The 15822-nt window shown below is 43.1% G+C and overlaps 1 protein-coding gene across 2 annotated transcripts in view; it reads right to left on the bottom strand.

Annotated features, from left to right (window-relative positions):
* The window catches only part of LOC308407873 (plexin-A1-like), a 338220-nt gene that overhangs the window by 246888 nt on the left and 75510 nt on the right, over window positions 1-15822 (bottom strand). The window lies entirely within an intron of this gene.

The following is a 15822-nucleotide window of genomic DNA, read 5'->3' as shown; positions in this document are numbered from 1 at the left end:
TGCACCAATGCAGACCAGTTCATTGCTATTAAGAAGTTGGATATGGTTATTGTCCGTGAGAGGGGGGCAGAGAGTTCAGGAGCCTCACAGCCTGTGGATACAGGCTGTTGGCCAGTCTGGATGTTCTGGCCTGTATAGACCTGTACCTTCTCCCTGAGGGCAGCAGATGGAAAAGGTGGCGCGCAGGGTGATGTTGGTCCCGCAGGATACTGTGCACCCTCCTCAGACAGCGAGTGGGGAAGATATTACTGATCTCTGGCAGACTTGTTCCAATAATTCTGCCAGCTTCTTTCACCACCCGCTGGAGTGCTTGCTGATCGGCCTTGGTGCAGCTGGGGAACCACACTAGAAATCCATACGTCAGAACGCTGCTGATGGCACAGTTGTAGAAGTTCAACATCAGAGATCTGGGAATGTGTGCGCTCCGCAGTCTCCTCAGGTAGTAGAGGCGCTGTTGGGCCTTCCGTACAACTGAGGTGATATGGTTGCCCCAGGACAGGTCCTCGGTCACAGTTACCCCCAAGAATTTAAAACTGCTCACCCTCTCCACCGCCTCACTGCCAATGAAGAGAGGCAGATGGTTGTTATGACCCCTCTTCCGGAAATCTACAATGATCTCCTTGGTCTTTTTGGTGTTTAAGACCAAGTTATTGTTGTGGCACCATGACTCTAGTTGTTGCACCTCTGTCCTATAGTTTGTCTCATCATTGTTGGATATAAGTCCGAGCACTGTAGTGTCATCTGCAAACTTAACAATGAGATTGGACGCGCAGGAGGAAATACAGTCATGGGTGAAGAGAGTGTATAGCAGAGGGCTCAGAACACACCCCTGAGGGGCACCGGTGTTGACCACAAGGGTGGAAGAGGTGTTCTTACCCACTCTGACACTCTGTCTACGGTTAGTGAGGAAGTCCACAATCCAGTTGCACAGAGAGGAGTTAAGTCCCAGTTGGTGGAGTTTGGGACGGAGTTTGTATGGCCGGATGGTATTAAAAGCCGAGCTGTAGTCTACAAAGAGGAGCCGTTCATAGGTGTTCCTGTGTTCCAAGTGCTTCAGTAATGTGTGCAGCACTGTGGCGATCGCATCCTCGGTTGACCGGTTCTCCCTGTATGCAAACTGGTGCGAGTCCAGGGATGGTGGAAAAGCAGCTCTGATGTGTTTAATGACCAGTCTCTCCAGGCATTTGGCGGGAATGGGGGTGAGTGCCACAGGTCTGAAATCGTTCAGACATGTGACATTTGACTGTTTTGGGATGGGAACGATGGTTGCTGCTTTGAAACAGGATGGTACCAGTGAACAGGACAACGAGGTGTTATATATAGAGGTGAAGACGTCCTCTTATTATCAATTATGAGCCCTCTAGAGCCCTTGATCATAACCAACTTCGGAACTCCCACTATACCATCCGGGCCAATCAGGTGAGGTTCCCGGTTCGACCAACAATCTAAGCGACTTGCCCACTCCTGCCAAAGAGTCACAAACTTTGTTGTGACTTTTCTTTCGATTTGGTTTGAGCATTGGACATTTACCAACCAGGTGTCATGATCAACTTACATTTTTCACTAACACGTTACTGTACTAAATTTGGTAATTATAAAAATTACAATTAAATTATGTCGTAACTTGCGTTACGAAGGTTCTTCAGTTATGTAAATGCTGGGCAGATAGAGAGAAGAAAAAATCCAGCAAAAATGTTTTTTTTCTTCCTGTGCACTTCCACAACAGTCAGCTGATTTCAGTTTGTGTGCGGGAGAAGGAAATTGGTGGAGCGGTACCACAAAACAGCTTTTCAGGAGCAGAGATATGGACATTACTTTTATCGATTTTTACTTATTTTTACTGCCAGGGATGTGATGGTAAAGTGCAAACTGCATCCAGGACAGAAACAACCGCATTATACTGCTATACTTTGGCCCATTGCAACCATCTGCACAGACAGCATAGGTAACAAACTGGTAATTATGTCCCGTTCAAAAACCTGATGAGGGCATATCTTTTGGTGCTTATATGTTCAGCACCTAGAAACTTTAACTCCTTTGGCTCCATCTCTAACGCCAACTTCTACAGAAAATGAGACACACGGTGCTTCATGGTGTCATACATAGTGGACCAAAACACGCATTTTCCCCACGGAAGACATCCAAGAACAAGCATTATTGTCGTGACAGACCCTGCTGAGTGTGAATTAATGGATAGACAGATGGGATAGTCTAGGGGAACAGTTGATAAAGGCTTTATACTGCAGCTGCCCCTTTCTCTTCCCCTCTGCAGCGAGCACACACTCAAGAGACAACAAAAAAATCTCCACTGGCACCATTTGTGTGTGTGTGTGTGTGTGTGTGTGTGTGTGTGTGTGTGTGTGTGTGTGTGTGTGTGTGTGTGTGTGTGTGTGTAAGTGCTGTGGGCTGTTTGTGTGGCAGCTGCCCTGGCATCAGGTGGGCAGCTCCTATTATACATGTAGAAAGCACAGCTGCTGTAATATGTAAACGCACATTACTTCCTACTCCAAACACAGAACGCACTGATGAAGATGAACACACACACACACACAGTGAGATTCCCTATAATCTAAGGATCAGTATCTCTCAGAGACCCACATTTACACACAAACAAATGGGAAATCGACCCTCTGCAATCTCATTACGCACACACACACACAGCCCGCATCCTTTCCTGCATGCGCCCTCTAATCAGATGCACATGTATACACACACCCACGAAGGCTGCATCTTTCCCTAGATGTGAAACAGATTAACATAGCGCACAGTGAAATGTTTTTTTGTTTCTTTTTTTTTCGGCTCATTAATCAGACAAGAGCGCACATCCATCCAGAAGGTATCTCCACCTTGCTGCCGAAGGTGACGAAAAAACACACCTGCTAATCTGCATCTTTTCTACATTCTGGTACAAGATGCCCGAGACTTCTGTATGTCAAGCAAACCGGCATAGACACAAATCAAAACACACACCAGACCCACCCAACCTGCCAGTTGTTCTCCAGATGCACGCCAGATACGCAAACAAATGTCCGCCCATCACCTCCCGTATCTGTGCAGACACATGTTGTGATGTGAAGAGGTCGGCCAGCTTGAATCAGGCCACTGGCACCTGACAGCAGTCGTCAGCTCAACAGCTGTCCGAGCGCATCGCTGGCTGTTGCTGAACATCCTACATATGCGTGTGTTTGTCTGGACTCGTGGCCGTACGTGCTCTATCAGCAGGGACATTCTAAGTCAGTGCTGGGACTGGTGATGTCCACACGGGTTAGGGACCCTGATTTATGAGGTCACAGGGTTAACACACTGCTTTTTTTTTATCTTTTCTTTTTTTGAACTTGGTACACATTTTACATTTCCAGTCAACGGATGTTGTGTTCATACTGTGGCCACATGTGAATTACATCATAAAGGCCTTACTGGAAGAGGGAAACTGGAACTCATTATAGTACTTAATTTAACTGTTTTTGTCAAATGTGTTAATATTAGCAATTGATTTGTGTCCATGAGCACAGTAAGAGAAGTTTTTCCAACGTTAGAGGTCAATGGACTGTTTTGACAAAGGCAGAAACAGTCCACTAGTCTGCTGAACACTAGAGTGGTTGATGGTGACATAATCATTTTGTCACTCACACCAGAGAGCACAGTTTTTGTCCCTTTTTCTTGACTAACTTTAAGCCATCATTCTATTCTGAGAAAAATGATTCACAGGACAAAGAGCCAGCTAAAAACTGGAGATCCCAGGACGACAAAGTCAAACTGCAATGCTCCGAGAAGCTACAAATAACCCCGGAGCTACATCTTAGAATCTACAGCCCTCAGTTAGCATGTTAGCATGTCTGTACAACTAGAACAAGACTGATCAAGTATATGGTGTTTGGAAAGGTTGCCAGGAGAATGGCTCTAAAGAACATGACAGCACAGCTTAGGTTTCCAAAGGTGCATCTTAATAAACCACACGACTTGTGCAACAATGTTCTTTGGACAGATAAGACCAAAGTGGATTTCTTTGGCTATAATGCACAGCATTGGGTACAACCAAACTGTCAACTACATTTGTGGAGGACTGAAGATTTGGGCCATGAATTCTTCTGTATACCAAAGTATTTCAGAGTCAGACATGAGGTTGTCTATCTGACAGCTAAAAGTTGGCTGAAACAATTATGTATCAGGGCAATGATCCTAAACACAGCAGGAAATCGACATCAGAATGGCTGAAAAAAGAAAAGAAACAACATGTTGCAATGCCCCAGTCAATGCCCAAACCTCAACGCAACTGAAATGCTGTGGTGGGACTTTGAGAGAGCTGTGCATAAATGAATGCCCACAAACCTCAATAAACTGAACTTTGTAAAGAAGAGTGGTCTAAATTCCCTCTGCAACGATCTCAGACAGATAAAGTCATACAGAAAAAGTTATTTGACCCAAAGCTGGCTTTACAAACTACTGTGGCGTGCTTAGTTTTTCATACAACACTTCTGCATTTTGGCTCAGTTCATATTAAATTCAGTTCAGTTTTATTAATACAGCGCCAAATTACAATAACAGTCACATCAAGGTGCTTTTTATTGTAAGGTAAAGACTCTACAATAATACAGAACCCCAACTATCAGATGACCCCCTATGACCTAGCATTTGGTTACAGTGGGAAGAAAAAACTCCCTTTTAACAGGAAGAAACCTTCAGCAGAACTAGCTTCAGGGATGGGCAGCTATCTGTTGGCGGTGATAGGAGGGAGACGGTAAATAATGACACAGTGTTATTATGTCATGTGTTGTTGTTCATCTGAAACTGTATTTAAATAATTTTAGTATATGCTAAGGAACAGATGATTTTTTATTTTCTATCCTCTAAACTAAAATGAATAAATAAAACACTTTTTGCAGTAGAATCTCCAAAACACTAGCAATCCTCCCTCTTTCCCAGAGTGCTTTGCCACATCAAGCCAACACACACATAGCCATGCCCCACAATGGCAATCCCAATGTCAGATGCCGCAAAGACTTTATGTGAATAAAAGCCATCTCGCAGTTGATAGGTTCAGCTGTAATCTTTCCTTTTGTCTCTTGACACCCACAAAGCCTTCCCACTTATCAAAGATTCATTAGCTCACTAATATATCCATCTAGCTCTCCATGCACATCGCCCGTCCATTAATGCCGAGCCATATTCCTCCAGAGGGGATGCTGAGATAATGCCCTGCTCAAGGACATAGGGGGTAATACATATGAAGTGATAGCCCACCTGGGAATTGAACCTACAACCACAATGGCACATTAGCAGCGACTGCCTCCGATAAGTGATGCAGAACAGTATCATATCAGTCTCCATCCCGGCAAACATCCTGCTGTTGTATTTCAGATCAGTCTGCCAGCACCAGTGTGCTTCTGGATCACTCCATCCTAATGTCATGCAGCACTGCCTTTGAAGAAAATGGTTTCTCCCCCCTATTTTTCCCCACCTACCATCTATTTGTTTCAGGTGGAAGCCATTCTAACGCACTGTCCCATTGACTCATTTTCAAACTAATGCACCATCCTTTCAATTTGGTAGTAAAAAAAGACAGAAAGAAGAAAGTGCTGCCTGTCTCCCTCGAAATACAGTATATAGATGGATACTGTATTTGTTATTTTGAACACTCCATTCTGTTTTCAATATCACGTCCTCTAAATATTTGGCTGGAACATCTCCATTTCTAAGTCTTCTGAAGAACTGGAAAATTGTCTAACATTTTTGATAGACTTCGAAGTTTGCCCTGTCTATTAAGTATCCTTTGTTTGCATTTAAAAATGCCTCATTTAGCTTCATTAAAACTCTTGTCTGTCAAACACATAATCTTGACCTAATCAAATGACGAAAACTTGTATAAAACCTTTAATCGCTCCAAAAGAAGCTTCTCTTAGCCTGACAGAATATGGTTGGGACTGAAGACTACACAGTTCACAGAAACATGCTCATTTCTAACAACATATTATATATTCTTGGATACTTTTGGCTTAATGTGATTCACAGTGCAAAATAATCCATTTCATTTCATTTATACAGCGCCAAAACACAAGAATAGTCGCCTCAAGGTGCTTTATATTGTAAGTTAAAGAGTAATACAAAAAATCCTAAATAAGATTATCACTGCTCCAACAATGGCTATACTGTAGGCCCAAAGATGCAATAACCAGTAGTTGCAATAAAATAATTACATTTCAAATAACACCAGCTGGTGCTCAAGTTGCATTACAGACAGTATAGGCATCAAGTTTCAGTAGTTCTACTTTGTTTTCATTATGGATAGACGCTAAATTAATAGATATCTAATATGTTAAATTATATATATATATATATATATATATATATATATATATATATATATATATATATATATATATATATATATATACACACGCACACACACATATATATATATACACACACACACACACACACATATATATATATACTGCAAAGACATTACAAATAAAGTGTAATTTATTTAACCAGCCTGTCTTAACCTAAGCAAACACACCTCTAAAGCAGATGCACAATCAGGTCATATAAGTACGAGCTGATGTATGGCTCACTGTTTTATCAGCCTTGTATGTCTTTGAATCTATCTCTGTCTCCTGCTCATAAAAGGCACAACAGAGACAGCATTTTTTTTTTTTTTTTTTTGCAGGCTGACGTATACTAATGTACTAATGGATAGAGGAGATAGAGAGGCTGAGGGAGTGGACTGAGGGAATGGGGAGCAGAGGAGAGAAGGACACACACACATATGCATGCACACACAGATGAGGTGGGACATTCTCATGGGAGGCAGATTTGCGGGCATCCAGCCCACCTCGGTTAGGAGAAAGAGAGCTGAAGGTGACATATAAGCAAGAACGACAGGGAGCGGAGGGGAAGAGAAAAAGAGAGAGACGGTTGTTGTTGGCAGAGAAAGCATAAGACAAGGACAGCAGGAAAGTACGGCTCGGAGAATCCAATGATAATTCACTCAAACACTAGCAGCCCTTACAGCAGTAATATTATCTCTGAAGGATTTACACACTAGTCTTCCCTCAACAGGCTCTAACAGCAACTCCACACATGCATTTACAGGGACTAGCACACTGCAGCACAAAACCCCCATGTATTGACCCATTGATGTACCCTTTCATATATATCATGGCAACAAGTGCACACATACACACACACAAACCTAGAGTGTGAATACCTAACTGCTGTTTCAGAAACTCACAAATGAATCATGAATATGGATCTAAACAATGTAATTGTGTATATTTGTGCCAGACAGTAGACGGCAGACGTTAACACACACACACACACACACACACACACGAGGCTTGAGGAAAATCCTGTTGTGTATTCTGAGAAACTAATAGGAATTTATTCCACTAACTTCTACTTAATGGGATAAAGATGGAATTAAAGTGTTCAGGTGTTGTGCTCATCTGCTCATTATGAGTTTGCATCGGAGGGAAGAGGAAAGTGTAATCCGCTCACACGCAAACGGGGGGGGAAACAGACAGCGGCACGACCCGAAGATTATCAATCATCTCTACCAGCCTGGTGTTTTTGCCATTTAACCAGCCCGAGCAGCCGATGCGCTGCTTCAATCATCGTCTGCCAGTCTAAATGCTAGTGCTAATTAGCATTCACATGCTAAATTAACCCTCCCATCCCATGTTTCTTGATTAGGCTTAATCATTCTGACAGCTATAGTTTTACCACTAAGCTTGAAGAGCCAATACATCCGCGGCCATCTCAAACTCTAGGAAGGGGTCCACGGTGCTCTCGTTCACTGAATGCTGGTAGGTGAAGAGTGGATAATGGGCTAAGGACTTTTCCTGTGCTTTATGAACTATATTGCCAAAAGTATTTGCTCGTCTGGCTTCACACTCATATGGACTTGAGCAACATTGCATTGTTAATCCATAGGGTTTAAGATGATGTCAGCCCATCCTTTGCAGCTATGACAGCTTCAACTCTTCTGGGATGGCTTTCCACAAGGTTTAGGAGTGTGTTTATGGGAATTTGTGACCATTTGTTCAGAAGTACATTTGTGAGGTCAGACACTGATATTGGACAAAAAGACCTGGATCACAGTCTTTACTCTAATTCATCCCAAAGGTATTTGATTGGATTGAAGTCAGGACTTTGTGCAGGCCAGTCAAGTTTTCCTGAGGAACCCATTCTAGTTTGTGGAAGCAGTCTACATGCCTAGGTGCCTGATTGTATACACCTGTGGCCATGGAAATGATGGGAACACCTGAATTCAATGATTTAGATGGGTAAGTGAATACTTTGGGCAATATAATGTATGCTTGATTTAAATAGTTTAATTTAAATAGTTTAAATGTATTTTCTCCAATCACTGCTGTTTCCATAAAACACCAGCATCCACTAAAATAATCATAGAGAAAGGAAATCATTCTGCTGGGAGCTGTTCAGAATTGGAGCACTCAAGAGTCTTAAGTTGTAAAAATAATACACCAGTGTAAACACACCCCATTAAAAGACAGTTTTTCTGCATTGTTAATTTTTTGCAGAACTACTAATGATTGGTTATTCATTATCAGCTATCTTAGCGATTAATTGTGGGTGGCTGTGGCTCAGGAGATGGAGTTGGCTGTGGGTTGTAGAGGTTGGTGGTTCGCTTCCTCTCTCGAATTGTCAATGTGAATAGACACGGTACTTAGATTAAGAAAAGGTACTTGAATGAATGTGTGTGCTTGGGTGAATGAAACTAGCAGGAAAGAGTCATACAAGTACCAGTCCATTTACCATTACTTATCTTTCTTTATAGCACAATTGTAAAACAATAACTAAACAGTCAGTTATTCCAAAATCTTTTGGCCTTCATTTTGATAGGTTCAGTGAAGAATTTACAGAAAAGGAGAGAGAGAGAGAGAGAGAGGGGGGGGAAGACATGCAAAGGGTCGCGGGTCAGACTTGAACCTGGGCCGGCCGCTCGCAGCCATCCTTGCATGTGGTCGCCTGTTCATCGCACTGAGCTCATCTTTTTGACCTATGATCCATTTACTGTCAGAAGGTATTTCTTGGTGCCACTCCTGTTAATATAATTCAGATACTGGTGACAGCCATGTGTGACTCACATGCAGAATTGATGATGACTGGTGCTGATGGTGGATGATGATCTAAAAGAAGAACTGAATGATCTAAAAACAATTTAAAAAAAAGACAGAGGAAGACAGAAAAGCACACCCTTTCCAAAGACTTTCCAAAAGCTTTCCTAGGACTTTGGAAAGATCACAACTTTATATGAAATGTTTGAAACTTTGTTTTGTTTGTGTTGTTGTAGACATTTGGGCATATACACTCTTTGGGAATGTTGCCCTTTGTCTGTTTTCTGGTCTTTTTACATCTATCTTCCTAAATGTAACAAGGAAGGCACCGCTTTTTAAAGACATGATAAGTCCCACGGTTTGGAAAGCGCTTGTTATATCTTTATTAATTTATATCACAACTTTTACTTTAACTATAAAACCTTGATTTGAAATTCAATACAGCTGGCACAACTACAGTGGAGAACAAAAGCACAGGGTCTTAGTGAGAAATGCATTAGAGCAGAAATGTAAACTGGCACAAAGTATACAACAGCATGAAAGTAGCCTCCAGTAAAAGCTGCTTAGGATGCTGTGCAGTGTTAGCCACACTACATAAGAGATGGTGGGCAGATTATGACTCAATTCACGCAGTATACTGCTTATTTATTATCTTCTTAAAGGGTCAATGCCGTTAAGGGGGTGGAATGCTGTTAGCTGGGAGGAGTGAAAAAGTGGACAGGATAGGGTCGTGCACGGTACGTCACCGTCACATACTGAAAAAGAGCCGAGCACCGTGGAGCATCTCGCTCTATAGTTGCTTGGGTAATGTCTGAGTGGGACAGATGTAGGATCAAAAGAGCAATGCGGGTGAACTTCTGGTCCATCTCACCAGCTCTGAGATGCCCTGAAGCCTAACCAGTCTCACTTGTCTCCCTGTCTGAAAGCAGTGAAGTGCCAGTGTTATGTCAATCAACTGGTTGGCACAGTTGCCTCGGTAGCGCTGTACTCCAATCAGTCCTGTCACTCAGGCTATCTTCCAAGATAGAAAGGAAAAGGGAAAAGTAATTGGATTTGCTGCTAGCAGGGAAATGATGAAATGACATGAAACCATACCCCTTCACCCACCACACACGTCTGCACACCTATACATTGCTGTGAGTAAATCTCCCTCTTTCTTCCCCTCTCTCTCTCTCCATCTGTCTAGCTTCATCTTTTTGTTTCTGAAATCTGGAAATACTTCAGGCTGTTGAGAGTTTCTTTTCATCTTACCTGATGCGGCAGGAGCACCTTGTTCTCCCAGGTAGACAAAAGAGGAGACGAAATGAGAGGAATGAAAGGATTTCCAGGTTTTTACTGAGATCTGAAGACGGGGTTTTTTAGGATGTTTCTGGCAAACGACGCAGAAGGCAGCCGATAGTGCAATTTCGTGCTGTTAAAAACTCAGTGTCCCACCTACACTTTGTCTGCCAACAAAGCAATGTACAGTGGTGTTTAAAAGAAGAAGGTAATCATGTGTGGCTTTGAGGTACAGAGCAAGGACCAAGAACATATACTGCATAAACGCAGTGTGCTGCTGCTAACTGACAGGCCTGGGAGAGGTGAACAGCAGATAGCCAGACTGTCACCATAAAAAAAAAAAAGACTGCCTCCTATACACAGTATTATATCGCACTGTTTGTGCTGTATTCTAAATCCCACTTTCATCGTGTATCAGACACTGTCTCTCATATCTTTCTTATTGCAACCCTGATAACATACAGTAAGTATGGGCATGGTCACTGTATAAGAGCTATATAATCAAATGAGCATCAAATGTAATTATTGTAGTCACTTTTGTTCTTTTATGTTTTATTTAGTTTTTTACTATTATTTCATTTTACATTCTATTTTATTCTCTTCTTCCAAGTAAACCGAAGCCTGTGTTTCTTTAATGACACCATAGTACGTTGCATTATAGTAATCAAATCTGGGGGTAATATCTGTGTGGATGACCTTTGCTAAAGCTGAATGAGATGAAAGAATAGTTTTAACCTCAGAGATCAGCTTAAACTGAACAGAACAAGATGGCATGACGTATCCAAAAAAAAAACGTGTTTATTAATTAATAAGATCAAACTGAGATCAAGTGACTGACACTGTGATGAGGGCAAGGAGGAGTAAATAAAAGGCAATAATTATTGAGGCAAGACAATATGGAAAGTGTAGTCATTCTGTTTGGCTTTAGTGAGACATGCACTCACTGGCCTCTTTGTTAGGAACATACACTTGTTGTTAATGCACATATCTGATCAGCCAATCACATGGCAGCATCTCAATGCACTTAGGTATGTAGATATGATCAAGATAAGCTGCTTAAGTTCATCAGAATGGAGAAGAAAGGTGATTCAAGTAACCTTGTTGGTGCCAGAGGTCAGAATGGGCAGACTGCTTTGAACTGAGAGGAAGACAACAGTAACTCAAATAAATACTCGTTAGAGCCAAGGTATGCAGAAGAGCATCTCTGAACACATGACACATCAAGCGTAGAAGCAGATGACCTACAGCAGGACAAGACCATGCTGGGTGCCACTGCTGTCGGCTAAGAACAGTACCAACTGAGCATCATTTAAATACTGCAGCCCCCCACATCCATCGCATTGTGACCACAGTGCACACATCACAAAGCTCAATTCATCCCAAATTGGTTTCTTCACCATGATGAGTTCACTACTCAAATGACCTCCACAGTCACCAGATCTCAATCTAATAGAGCAGCTTTGACATTTTGTGGAAAGGGAGATTCATATCATGGATGTCCAGCAAATAAAGCTGCAGCAACTGTGTAATGCTTTCATGTAAATATGGACCACAAACCTCCAAGGGATGTTTCCAGCACTATGTTGAATGGATGCCATAAATAATTAAGGCAGTTCTGCAGGAAAATGGGGTCCAGTTTGATATTAGCGAAGTGTACCTGTGTCATCAGCGTAGCCATGGAAGTTCTTGATGTTACTTAGACCCAGTGGAAACATGGAAAACAGGAAATGACACTGGGCCCAGAATGGGTTCCTGTGGAACGCCAGGTAATTCCAGGTCCTTTAGAAAAAAAGCTTTTCTGATTGTGCCAGAGGCTGAGCTAATGTGGAGAGGAGATCATTCTCAGTGCTATGAAGAGTAGCATTTTGTAAATCAGTCAAAAAAAGATATGTTTCAATAAAAACACAGCTAGTTCAGCCAGAGCCTCGTCTGAAATGACTTAATACACTCAGGCTGAGGGAGGGACCTTCAAAACACTAAGAACCTAATCACGGTCCCACAGCTCCATTAAGTATCAAAGAGAGCTTTCACTTTGACACACGGCCCTTAATCAGCAGTTCACTTCCATCAAAAATATTCTATATAAATACGTCTCAAAGGTGAAAACCGGAGTCAGCAAGGTCGGCTAATAAAGCAGAATTAGTTCTTACAGGCACAGTCAGAACCTATAAAGAAGAAAGCCAGTGGCCCACGAGCAAGGCTACTGTTTTTTTTACACATACATGCCACGTGTTTAGCCAGTCATGACATTTTGATTAGTTTTGCTGATGAAAGGCAGCATAGATTAACCCTGGCTTATGTCATAGCTCTCTTTCTCCCTCACACACACACAAACCTGTACCAACGCTTATCCAATGAACTGGCTCCATTTAAGATCTACACTACTGATTATATATTCATAGATCAATCAATACAGAGTCTAGCAGCCGGGACACGTCCATGGGGGCAGACACACACACAACAACAGTCACACTGCAGGAATTTTAATGAGCAGGAGCGTGTGTGTATGTGCGTGCGTGCGTGTGTGTGTGTGTACATCAATACAATGCAGCTTTACATTTCATTAGGCCAAGGAGCACAGTTTAACTTCCAATGAATAGCAATAAAACCACACGGCCTGTAACCATCTCTCTCCATCTGCTGCCTCAGCTTCGCTTTCTTTCCCTCCCTCGTTCTAATCCCAGTCCTATTCCCCTCTCCCTCGCCCCAGAATTTATTTTTGCACAAATCAAGTTCAGCCATTAAACAGCTGTTCTCCAATTTAGCCAAAAAGACCTTATTTAAACCTAAAACGAATCACTTCCTGCGCGAGGAAAGCCTTAGCGGGCACGGGCTAATGAAAAAGCCCAATAACCCGGCTGTAGCTTGAATTGCTGTTGATTTATAGTGATTGTCATCCCGTCTCGCCATTATCCCGCTCATATAGACAACAGCATTTTAATGCAGCATCTGCATTGATCTGTGTGTGAGGACACTGGCAGCCTCCACCCCGTCGTATTCACCTTCCTTCCTCCATCCCCAAAGCACAGGAAGACACGGCGGCTGAGAGGAAATGGGATTCCGATCAGCGGGATATCATCCAGGATCTGCTGACCCCCACAGTCTCAGCGCACATACAAATCATCTGTCTGCACAACCGCAGACACAGTCCAAGGGGTCAGGCTGCAAGGACTAGCGGGCTAGGTTTCAGTCGACTTAGCAAAACTCAAGTGACAGGAAGCTGTGTAAGGAGGCGTGTGTGGGTCTGTGTGAGAGTGTGCGCATAGTATCAAAGCCTATATAAAAGCAGTCGACAGCAGCGTCGCAAAGGCTGTTCCACAGGCTGCGGAAACACACAGGCCTCCTGTTTAAGCTGTCAAATATGTGTCTAAAACTGCAGCAGCTGAATCTTTAAAACATCTGAGCTGAGCTTAATGGGACGCGACAAAAAGTAAAAGACAAACTTAAAGACGTCGCCCACTGAAATAAAAATAAAAAAATAGACATCAGCAGCTGCAAAATGATGCTTGTCTACTAAAAGAAATGTCTGAAACTTCATAAAGCTCAATGCGACGCAGAGTGAAATGCCGATCTAACATTTCTTTTCATTTACTTTCTGTGTGTATGCACTTTTTATCTTCACCTGAGTGTGTTTATTCAGCCTCGGTAGTATTGATGACACAGACGCACTCCTATGACGAGCAGGGGGAGAAAAGAGAAAGTATAGCTAAGGCTCAGGAGCAGCTGATTGGCACACGCACCATGCGATCCACTCCACACGGGTACTTCAGGAGCATTATTATAGACCCACAGGTGCACGCATACACGTACACAAAGAAATAGCGTGATGTTCTTATGCTGAACACGGCGGGAAATTACTGCTAGCCTGTGATTGAGCACAGGCACACGCAAAGCACAGGTTTCCTTCACCCGTCCCTTCACCGGAGGTACTCAGGAGACACATAAAAATCATCTGCACCCACCTTATAGCCACTCAGACACTCTCACTGCCTTTTGACAATCCTGTGACTAGACCACAAAAGAACACTCAGCAAGATAAAAACCACACAGCTCCAGTTTGTCTAGCAGTACGAGCTCCACTCTGTACATCCTCCACAAAGACACACACACACACAAGCTCGCTCTGCAGGAGAAAACGCACTTCTCCAGAAACTGCTGCTTTACTTTTTTTTTAATGTATATGTCTTATTTGGTATGTCTCAAAAGCATTCAGTGACAATGGCAAATCACTGAAAAGCTATTTCAAAAACAAGCACAAAATGCCATTACAGACACAGAAATATATATATATATATATATACAGAGCCCACTCACACCTGGATGGGGGAAAAGGCACGGTCAGGATACTGTTTCTTGACTTTTCCAGTGCCTTTAATACCATCCGGCCCTGTATGCTTCAGGAAAAACTGAACAGGATGGAGGTGGACCCCTGCCTGGTGGCTTGGATCTCCGACTACCTCACCGACAGACCACAGTACGTCAGGCTGAAGGACATCACGTCTGACACAGTGGTCAGCAGCACAGGAGCACCACAGGGAACTGTGCTGTCCCCTCTTCTCTTCACCCTGTACACCTCTGACTTCTGCTACAACTCTGAATTATGCCATATTCAGAAGTTTGCAGATGACACGGCCATCATGGGGTGTATCTGGGATGATCAGGAAGAGGAGTACAGAAGTCTGGTGAGGAACTTTGTCGCATGGAGTCACACAAACCACCTGCAACTCAACACCTCAAAGACTAAGGAACTGGTTGTGGACTTCGGGAGGTCCAGAGAAGGTCCACTGCCGGTTCAGATAGAGGGGGAGGAGGTGGAGGTGGTCAACAAGTACAAGTACCTCGGGCTGTGGGTGGACAATAAACTGGACTGGTCATGCAACACAGAGCACCTGTATAAAAAAGCCCAAAGCCGACTGTACTTCCTCAGGAGGCTGAGGTCTTTTAACATCTGCAGGAAGCTCCTGAGGATGTTTTACCAGTCGGTGGTTGCTGGAGTACTTTTCTATGCTGTGGTGTGCTGGGGGAGCAGCACAGCAAAGAGGGACTCATCCAGGCTGGAGAAACTGATCAGGAGGGCTAGCTCTGTGGTCGGCATGAAGCTGGACACTCTGGTGACAGTGGCAGAGAAAAGGACATTAAAGAAACTGCTGGACATTATGAACAATGCTGGGCATCCTCTGCACACGGCCATAAACAATCAGAAGAGTCTGTTCAGTGACAGGTTGCTTCTCCCCAAGACAAGAACTAACAGACTTAAAAACTCCTTTGTCCCACACGCCATCAAACTGTTTAACTCCTCTCTGGAGGGGAGAGGGAGGGGAAACAGGAGGACAAAGGAGGGGGGAACAACTAAGCTGTAGTGCCTCTTCACCTCACTGTACAATACCTTGTGCAATACTTTTTGTAAATAGTCAACAGTGCAATAGACTCAATACTTGAAATGTGCAATTCACTTGTATTTTTA

This window comes from Rhamphochromis sp. 'chilingali', assembly GCF_963969265.1.
Source record: "Rhamphochromis sp. 'chilingali' genome assembly, chromosome: 12".
Classification (NCBI taxonomy): domain Eukaryota; kingdom Metazoa; phylum Chordata; class Actinopteri; order Cichliformes; family Cichlidae; genus Rhamphochromis; species Rhamphochromis sp. 'chilingali'.
Note: the sequence above shows the minus strand (reverse complement) of the source record. Positions and strands in the feature narration are given on the sequence as shown.